The sequence below is a fragment of the Lactuca sativa genome, chromosome 6 (genome assembly GCF_002870075.4).
Source record: "Lactuca sativa cultivar Salinas chromosome 6, Lsat_Salinas_v11, whole genome shotgun sequence".
Lineage (NCBI taxonomy): Eukaryota > Viridiplantae > Streptophyta > Magnoliopsida > Asterales > Asteraceae > Lactuca > Lactuca sativa.
The window spans coordinates 108600060-108609426 of record NC_056628.2 but is presented as its reverse complement, the minus strand read 5'-3'; positions in this window follow the sequence as shown (position 1 = coordinate 108609426).

Below are 9367 nucleotides of genomic sequence, written 5' to 3'. Positions count from 1 at the left end.
AAGAAGTTCGTGAGGTGCCGCTGCAGCTTCTTCCCTCTCTCTTCCCCCAAAAAAGGATAGAGATGCCCCGTCCCTTCTTTATGCACATCCATATACATAGCCAGACACAAAGGTGTACAATCCGGTCAAAATCTGCGGTTCTAAGTTCATTCACTGTAGGTTCTCTTACTTGCTCTAGTGGCTGGCAAAGGCCAACCGAGAGGGGAGAACGAATGGCTCAGGAATCGACTGGTTCCGAGCAGACTCGTGGAGCTACAGTTTGGATTATCGTAGAAAGAATAAGAGGAGCCGTCTTAGGAAATGACTTAACTTAAAAGAAAGATGACGCCCCAGCTTGACTCAAGATCAAGACTCCTTACAGCTCGCACCAATAGCGGAGCGGCCGGAGATTGATTGAAAAGGCGCAGCCCTGCCGCCCCCTAGCCTACCTACTCGTGTTCGTAGCTCGATCGGAGGTCAAGACTGTGGTCCGACGGAAAAACAGAAGTCGTCCGTATCAAGTGATACGTGAATTGCTCAGTAGTGCTTCGCCACTACCGTAGCTGGCGGAAATAGCTTAATTGGTAGAGCATAGCCTTGCCAAGGCTGAGGTTGAGGGTTCAAGTCCCTCCTCCCACTCCCGGCTTCGTCGTTTAGTGGTAACGAGTGTGCGCCCCATTAGAGATAGGGGTGAGCAGCAAGCAACCCCTTGTATAGGGTTCCAAACCTATCTTCCTAATAAGAAGAAAGGGGCAAGCCAAAACCTAGTCCTAACAAGTTGCTGGCTTTTCATCAGCCCTTGCGCGCTAGCCTTTTCCCTTACTAGTAAGGGGCTGCTAGTTGTAGCGTGCATTGTACTAGTGAATAGGAAAAGCGAATTGAGATTACTAATGACGGATGGAGGTTGAGGATAAAACATGTTCGATCCCTCGCCCTTATCTCCTTCGCCGAAGACTTCAAATGATGGGAATCCTATCGAGAAAGAAGAGGTATAAGCATCGCCTCTCGATCCAATCCGTCTTCCCTGGCCTCCCCAAAACACTCTTGATACGAAAGAGACCTCCCGCCATAGAGAAGAGATCTCAAGTCTGGGTCCCCTCGATCACCCTCCCTTGAACCTGAATTGGTCGAGAGAGATGAACCCGCACCACATTTTATAACCTTCGAACCGAAAGCCCCAACTAGAGATGGAATTCCAGAACCTAAACCACTCCGTTGAGAGCTCCGTGACTCGTTCAAGGGAAGGTCCACCAATGATTGCCATTCTCCCCCTATCTGTCCCTTGATCCCTCATTCCACTAATCCGTTGTTACTTTACTGATTCATTCAAGGCATAGACTCCCTCTTTGTCTTATTAGCGTAGGTGTTCGTCAACGATGAAAGCCATTTAAGACTCGAAGAAAGAGGGCTAGGCCCCCGGGAGGGCTTTCAGGAACTGGGTAGGGTGGATTATAGAGCTAGGGGCTAAGGTTTGTCCATTGGGATTGGGCATGGACAAACCTCGACTGGGCCAGCATTAATGAAAAATGACAAAAGAAAAACTTCTCCCATCGCATCATTAACCGGTGTAGGATTAAAGATCAGGTCCAGGATTCGAGTCAAATCGACCTTCCCTCTCATCTCAGGGTGAGGCAAGGAATTCAAGCAAATGTTCGTTCTTCAATATCTCGGCTGCTCAAGAAGTTGGACTAGCTGCTCCTCCGACCCGGAGTGGATTCTAGTGGAAGGGCAGAGCAAAGCCTTGCAGTAGGAAGGTGTTCGTTGTTGGGACGGGTTCAAACTGGACTGAAGGGAGGAGGAATTCAGTAGTCCTCTCTTCCTGGGGATTCATCACTAGATAGGGCTTTTGAATCAAAGCATGGGCATCTGCAACTAAGAGGGAGCAGTAGATCGCCGATGGAAGAGCCATGTCTGTAAACTTCTATTGGGACTTCTATGGATTATGGATTCGACTAGAAGGACTCCTAGCAGCAAACTAGTATAAAGGGGCCCCAGATGCAGGAGCCGCCAGCCGGATCGACCAACAAATGATAGGCCAGAGGGATGGGCTCATTCGACTAATCAGTGATCCCTGGGCCTACCTAACACAAATGTCCCTGAAATGAAATAGGGGATTGGTTGATCGGAAAGCTCGGGCAGGAGTAGGACATTCCATACAATTCCGATTCACTAGCCTCTCAAATCCCATTTTTGAATCGGGGTGAATTCTAAGGTTCCTTATTCCGGTTGTAAAGCAGAAGAAGAGGGAGAAGAGGCACAGCCCCACCAGCAGCCCATGTTTCCGACCCGAAAGGAATTGCAAATGAAAGAAGAATCTGTGTGCACTATCCATGGAGTGGAGTGACTCTTCTGAATCTCCTCTTCTCTATCTCCACCTTTTTTTTTTTGCCTTCGGCAATTACCGGCTGGCAACGCTTGGCCCAACATTGGATTTGTTTGAAAACAATACAACCAAGGTGGTGTTCATTCAATCAAAGCTTTTATGCCCTAGCACTAATGACTCTCTTTGGAAAGAAAGGAATGCAGGGAACAAGTCTTTCCATTCCACTGGTTCTTGAAAGCTCTCAATCCCCGCTTCTCCCATATTGATACTCCCTCTCGCATCGGTTCTGCATCAGATAATGAGCCCATGCGCAAACTTTCTCTTTTATTGGCGCCCGATAGGTAGGCTATTAGATTGAGTCGAAAGCCTACCAACGCATAAAGGTTCCGATTCGAGCAAGAGCCCAAACGGGGGAGGCGAGAACATCTTGATCGAAAGCTCCACTGTTCTGAATAGTGAGAAAGACTTTTTCAAATTTGATCAAATCGATCGATAATTTTTTAATATCTTAGGTGGGCCAACCAACCGACCGAGTTGGGCTGGGCGTCTATGTCACAGAACCTTTCTCTAGCCAAGAATCCCATTATGGATCGAATCGAGGCGGATCCAATTCATTGGCAAATGAAAAATCTACCGTTTTCACACTCAGAAAAACCTAGAAAAGAGGAAGAGTCACTAAGACAAGAACTAGGTAAGCAAGCAAGATGGAGAGGCTAGAAAAGGCAGGGGCTCTCCATCTCTAGGAAGATTGTGTCCAGGATCTGGTAATCTAAAGCCTTGCTTCTTCTGGTCGGCTCGTATTAGCCTGTGCTTTATTATAGGTAGTCATTCCCCCGTTCCTTTAGTCTTTTCAACGGTACTTGAATCTTAAGTCGCGGTCATGTCTCGCCCCCTGGTATAGTGACCGGTTCCATGTTTTCCCTGAATTTCATCAGTTCCAGGCTCAAGTGCCTGTTCATCCATCTTCATTCCAAAGGCGAGCATATCCATTGAGTGACTGTAACTGCTATCGTTTACAGTCAATAGTTCTTAACCAACCCTTTCTCTTAGAGCTTTATAAAGCTTGAAGAGAGAATAGGGAGTAAGGGGGACCTTTGCTTCATTAGAAATTGGACCCGGACCTTCTTTCTTCTCCTGCAAAGCCCTGATAAAGTAACCGGCAGCAGGTTAGTAAAGTTCTCCTGCTTGCGGATTTTTCCCTGCGCTGATTCAGGAGCGTTCTTCTTCAGTCTAGGATTCTCAAAAAAGAAAAAAAACAAAAAAAGAAGCGGCTGGGCGAGAACAAGAAGGGGCCCTTGCTTAACTCCTTGTTCCGTAAACCGGTCGCTGGTTGATCTGATCGGACCCCGGACACGCGAGATCCCAGCCTGAGAGGAATGCATGGTTCCCCCTTCATGGGACGTTCGTAGTCCCCCTCCCTCTAATCTAAGCCTACCTCGCTCGCCCAGGCCTGCCGGCACAATAATGGAATGATGGAGCTAATCTGCTTGCTTGTGCACGCGATGACCGCTCGGCTAGGGCGCGACAGAGGAGCTTCGAGTGACGGGCTGTCGAAGAGCAAAGAAAAAAGTCACTCGAAGCTCTGCCCTTTGCTTTGCCCCGTGCTGTCTTCCTCCAGTTGCCCCCACCCAAGAGGCCTGCACCCAAGAGGAAATCTTTTTTTGATCAATCGCCTGAACCTGCCTTTCTTTCTTTGCCAGGAGGGGTGGGCCAATCACTAATGGATCTCTCAACGAGAGCCTCATTCTGTCTAGAGGAAATTTATTAGGTTTAGGTGGATCCGGTTGATTATGCGATTCGGTAGATGATTCGGAAGTTGGTTCAGCAATAGATGTAGTCGATGGGCTAAATCGTCGAACTCCTCATTGCCCCAATCTTCCCTGTAGGCTCCCTGCTCCGCCAGCGCGACAACTGTCCGAATCATTTGACGCTTCTTCTCACTGAGCAGCCCCTCGACTTTTACTTCAGGTTCGGGGAGCTCCGGCAGGGGAACTTGAGTCTCAGCAGAACCTTCCCTTTTTTTATCTCTCCTTTCCTGTGAATTTGAGCCATTTTGCTCAGTTGGGGAGCGGAGGTACCCTCGAGCGGTGGCTGGGCAGCGATCTTTGTGGTAGCGGGGGGGAACCAACCCCGACCAGTCGGCCTGTACTGCTAAAGAAAAAGGGCTATGGAGATGAATGCATTTCAACCCATATCTAATGTAGCCCACAGCTCGCCCCAAAACCTACCAGCTTTCCAGGCCATTCAATCCCCGTCATTCCATTTTAGCTCACCTCCAACTGAAAAGCTTTCGCGATGATGTTTTCCGAGAATACATCCTTCAAAAATGGGATTTGGTTGGATGGAGTCTCGCAGAAGAATATCATTTTTATAAAGGGGCGCTACAACTAGCAGCCACTTTCTTATTAGTAAGATAGGTTGCTTGAGCCAATCCTTAAATCGTGGGAGGAAAAGGCAGAAAAGTGAGCCCACCCCAGGCAAATCCACTTCTCGTTATCTTGTTCCTGGTCAAGCTCCCGTACCCGCTCCTTACTCCCATCCTCCCCATCGAATTAAAGTAACGTAAAGAGGGGCCACTATCAATTGAATAAGCGTCTCAAAGAGAATGAGGTCTAGCGCCCCATCAAGAAAGAGCAATAGAACAAGGTGGGAATAAGATCTAAGGTAGGACAACCAAGGGCAATTCAATGGCTTTATGGGAGAATCCTTAGACTTTATGCATAGGCAGGCCCAGCGGTATCCAATCAATGTAGTCGGCGGAACAAAGGAAAGAGGAATGGGAGACGTTTTAGAGGAAGATCTAAGTACCGAGAGGGAAATGGAGCTCGAATCCATAGCATTCTCCACGCACCCACCATTCGTTAGCAGCGACCTTACCACGCTTACCACCAGCCATTTCACTCGAATCTGTAGTAAGCAGTATCCTTCGCAACTAGAGGATAAATCCTCTTCTTTTCTTTTATCTTTCTTCGAATCAAAAACCTTCAGAACCATAGGTGCCACCAACCGAGGCAGAGATTGGAGATACAATGATTGGAGTGCAGTGACCATACCCGAGATAGATCTGAACTGACGGTTGCGGAGAATAGGTGCAACGGGGAATCATGGGAATAACGATAGGGTACGTAGGGAACATGGCTGACCAAGCTCCTTTTTCTAACGATTGAAAAAAAAAGAAAGAGGTCGGTGTTCTTCCCAACTGCTCCAAAAATGTGCCTACACCCCATCCCGTCTGGAGAATGATATGATTGACCGAGACTACTTATGAAACCCGACACTGAACTAAGGGTTTGATCTGCGGCCTCCTGAACTGTTCGCATCGCTCTCTTCGGTTCAAGCGAAGGCTATAATTACAGTTCCGATCAACTTCCTAGCGTACGGAATACGGAATGGATTCCAAAGCCCCTCTGTTTTAGCTTAGACTAACGACACCGATTCCTAGTGCTATAACAGAAACTGCCCTTAACGCGCAAATAAAAGCCCTCACAACACTCGATACCTGCTCCCGCTTATTGATTAGGGTGAGTCACTCAAGTCCCTTGTCACTCGTCCCCCTTTTACGTTTACGAAAATACCAGGCTTTATGCTTTTTTCGGAAACTAAACTAAAGTAGGTCGTCAACCTTAAAACAGTGGACTTCCCTCACTACGAAAGGTGTCCCGTGGATGGCGTACTGATATATCTCCTATTCGTTCTGGATCCAGCTGAAAAAGCCCTTTGCTTTATATTAGCGCTAACGCGCCCCTACAATTGAAAAGACATTCTAGCACTCCTTTTATAATATAAGAAATTGCATGGCTTCGGTTGGTCACTTGCGGGAAATGAAGTCTTTGATGCGCGAGAAGGCTGCCTTCGCAAGGCTTGCTTGAAAGTCCCAACTGAAAGGACGGTTAATAATTAGTAGTTGGCTCGGCTCTCCCTGCCTGCGCTTTGGTTCTCAAGCCTCGTTTTATTGACGTCGTGCGTAGGATAAATGATTTGCACCGGATAAGCATTTGTTACAGTCGCGAAATACGGGCTTTTGTAAAAGTTTTCATTTTCTGATCTACCTTTAGCTAAGAAAATGCCATTGTCCTATGGCTGCACTAAACTTTGAACTGGACTAAACGAAAACAAAGTGAAGTCGAAGAACAAAGTTGAGTCTAAACAATTTAAGAATTCTTGTTTTTACTTTCTAAAAAATGGTTGGGCGGAAAGGGTACCCTTAGACCATAAGCCAGTGAAAAAGAAAACCTAGCTAGCCTATAAGCTTCCCTCTCCGATCATTGCTTGACTCGCCATAACCCTTACACCACACCGCCCCTCGTCTTCAAGCTACGACTACCTGCATGAAAGCCAACCGCTACAATCCTGCTGCAATAAGAACTCGTTATTTTAGCTTGGAAGGACAATAGACTGCCATATCCCATATCTTTTTATTGGATGAGATTAGGGGTCTGTGAGAGTCCTTTCTCTAACTTCGATGCGCTCGCCTCTTTCTTCTCGGAATCCTATGTACCAATGTTGCAACAACCAGCTCTTCCCCAATCAACTCAGGGTATGTAGGTCTCTTTTGCTCCACCACCTCAGGCAACCTTACCACAGTCTCAGCGGGTTCGCCCGTCTCCACCAAATCAAGGCCAACATGGCTATATACCAAGGCAAAGGCCTAGTCAACCGCCTACTCAGCTTAACCAACCCATGAGTTTGATTTGACCGCTCAGTGTTCTTTTCTTTTTTAAGCCTCTCGAAGACTAATCGGGGGGACTTCTATGTGATTGACCCTTGTCTTGGATTTGACTACTATGTCATCCACATAGTCTATGCATTATCTCATGGAAGATGGTCGTCATAGCCCTCTGGTAGGTTGCTCCGGCATTCTTTAGGCCGAGCCGAATGGCATGACCTTTGCACAGAAGGTTTCCCGCCCCGTGATGAAGGAAGTCTTCTTTTGGTCTTTCTCGGCCAACCGTCTTTGGTTGTAACCTGATAAACCGTCCATAAATGACAACGTTTTTTACCCCGACATCTCAATTTGGGAGTGGGAAATCGTCCTTGGGACAGGCCTGATTTAGTTTAGCTTTCTAAAAGAAAAGTCCTTCCCATCCTTTTTCGGTACGGCGACGGTTAGAGATCCAATCAGAATAATCCAAGGTCCTTATTCAGCGGGCCGCTTTTTCCTTTTTTCTTTGAAAACTCCAAGTCGGGATGGAGCTTGGAGACTTTCTTTTTAGACCTCTATTAAAGTTATGCTCTACTAGGACTGGATCTAAGCCTGGCATATCGTTATATGACCAAGCAAAAACGTCCCGGTATCGGCTAAGAAATTGGGCAACCCTTGCCCGCCAACTAAAAAGAGCGATTGAGAGTGGATTTCAGGTTCGATAGTATCGAGAAGGTATTAGCCACCGGTGACCGTACTTTCGTAAAAGCACCATTGGGCGGGGGTTCCTCTTCTCTTCTTCCTCTTGAACCTCGAACAAAAGAAAGATCTCGCCATCAGCTCGACTAAGAGTTCCGAATCAAAAAAGTCAACTGAACTTTACTTAAGACGAAGGAACCGAGTGCCAAAAAAACCGGTTTCGCTTCAAACTACTAGTAATTAAGACTAAAAGTAAGGAAGTCCTTTTCTTGACTTGGCCTGCGTTCATTATACCTACCCTATTTTTAAAGAACTTGATTTCAATCTCAACAAATAAATGAAAGCATAAATCTTTGCTTGTTGTCCTCTTACTTACTCAATTGTGGAGGTCTCTCGGGTGTCTGATCCGATCAGTCTCGTGATGAAGAGAATTCCGATCTTCCATTAAGAAAGGTCTCGTCACGACAACTCAATTTGTCCGGTAAACTACTAGGGGCTCCCCATGGTTTAGTAAAAGGGAGGGGAGATTTTCTCCTCATCCGGGGGTTCATTTAATTCATTATGAAGTCAAAAGTGAAGGTCTTAAAAACTTCATAGAATTCATGATCGGCCATTCCATTTGTGCTTTCAGCAAGTAGGCGACGCGAATCTATTTCTATGCTTCAATCGGATACCAATTGCTTGGATGCGTTTGAAGCCTCGAGATGACTTGCAGAAAAAAAGCTTTCTAGGTTTGTCTTCTGTCTCAGTAATAAATGGTCCATTTATTGATGGGCAAACGACGGGGATTGAACCCGCACGTGGTGGATTCACAATCCACTGCCTTGATCCACTTGGCTACATCCGCCCCTACCCCCGCACAGGTTTCAGTCTCTATCTATGATCAGATCCTTTCTGAACTCCCCTATGACCGTTATCAAAGAGAAGCTTTTTCCTAGACTATAGTTGCAAGTCTATTGTTCTCTTTCCGAATTAGGTGAAACAAACAAAGAGGTTGGGCTGTTCACTTCGTTGATTTGACTGAACTTTACTTAAGATTAAAGAGAGGGGCCGGGCGGGCAGTAAAGGCTCATTTAGTAGACAACGAGCGAGCAGCAAGCACCTACTCCTATCAAAATGAAAAGCAGCAAGCTGAACTTGAATTGAAGAAGCGAGCCTCTATCAGAGAAAGGAAAGCCGTTGCGCGTTAGCGCATCCGTTTTCTTGCTCGTTAGCGCCCTTCCTTCAGCTGGCTTCGCCTTATCTATTCATCTCTTTTTTCAAATGGAGATTTAGGGATCTCTCTTGTTCATAGATCTTGAAACCAGATCTCTCCCCGGAAGAACCAACACTTAAAGGGTGTAAGCAACGGAAGGTTCTCACCCTGTCCCCGGCATTGTTCTCCGACGATGTCCCCTGGGCGAAAGGGGACACCATTCTCTTTCTTTCTTCAATCGTTCCGATCAGGACAAGTGGGTTGGTTCGTTTCGTCCTCCTATCTATGCAATTCTTTGTCTTTGTTCGTGATCATGTTGGGCGAAAGGTAGTTGTAGAGGAGCGGCTGTGAAAGGGCTCTTCCCCCCTTTCATTGAAGTAGGGAGGGCTTCTTTCCCCACCATTCCGGCCTCTTATTGATAGGGATTTTACCGATGCTGAAGGTAGCTTGCTTACCAAGCCACCCACTTGAGAAGCTGATCGCTAGAAAGAAGCGACGAGGAAGCGAAGCTGTCTACGAAGCTTTGCTT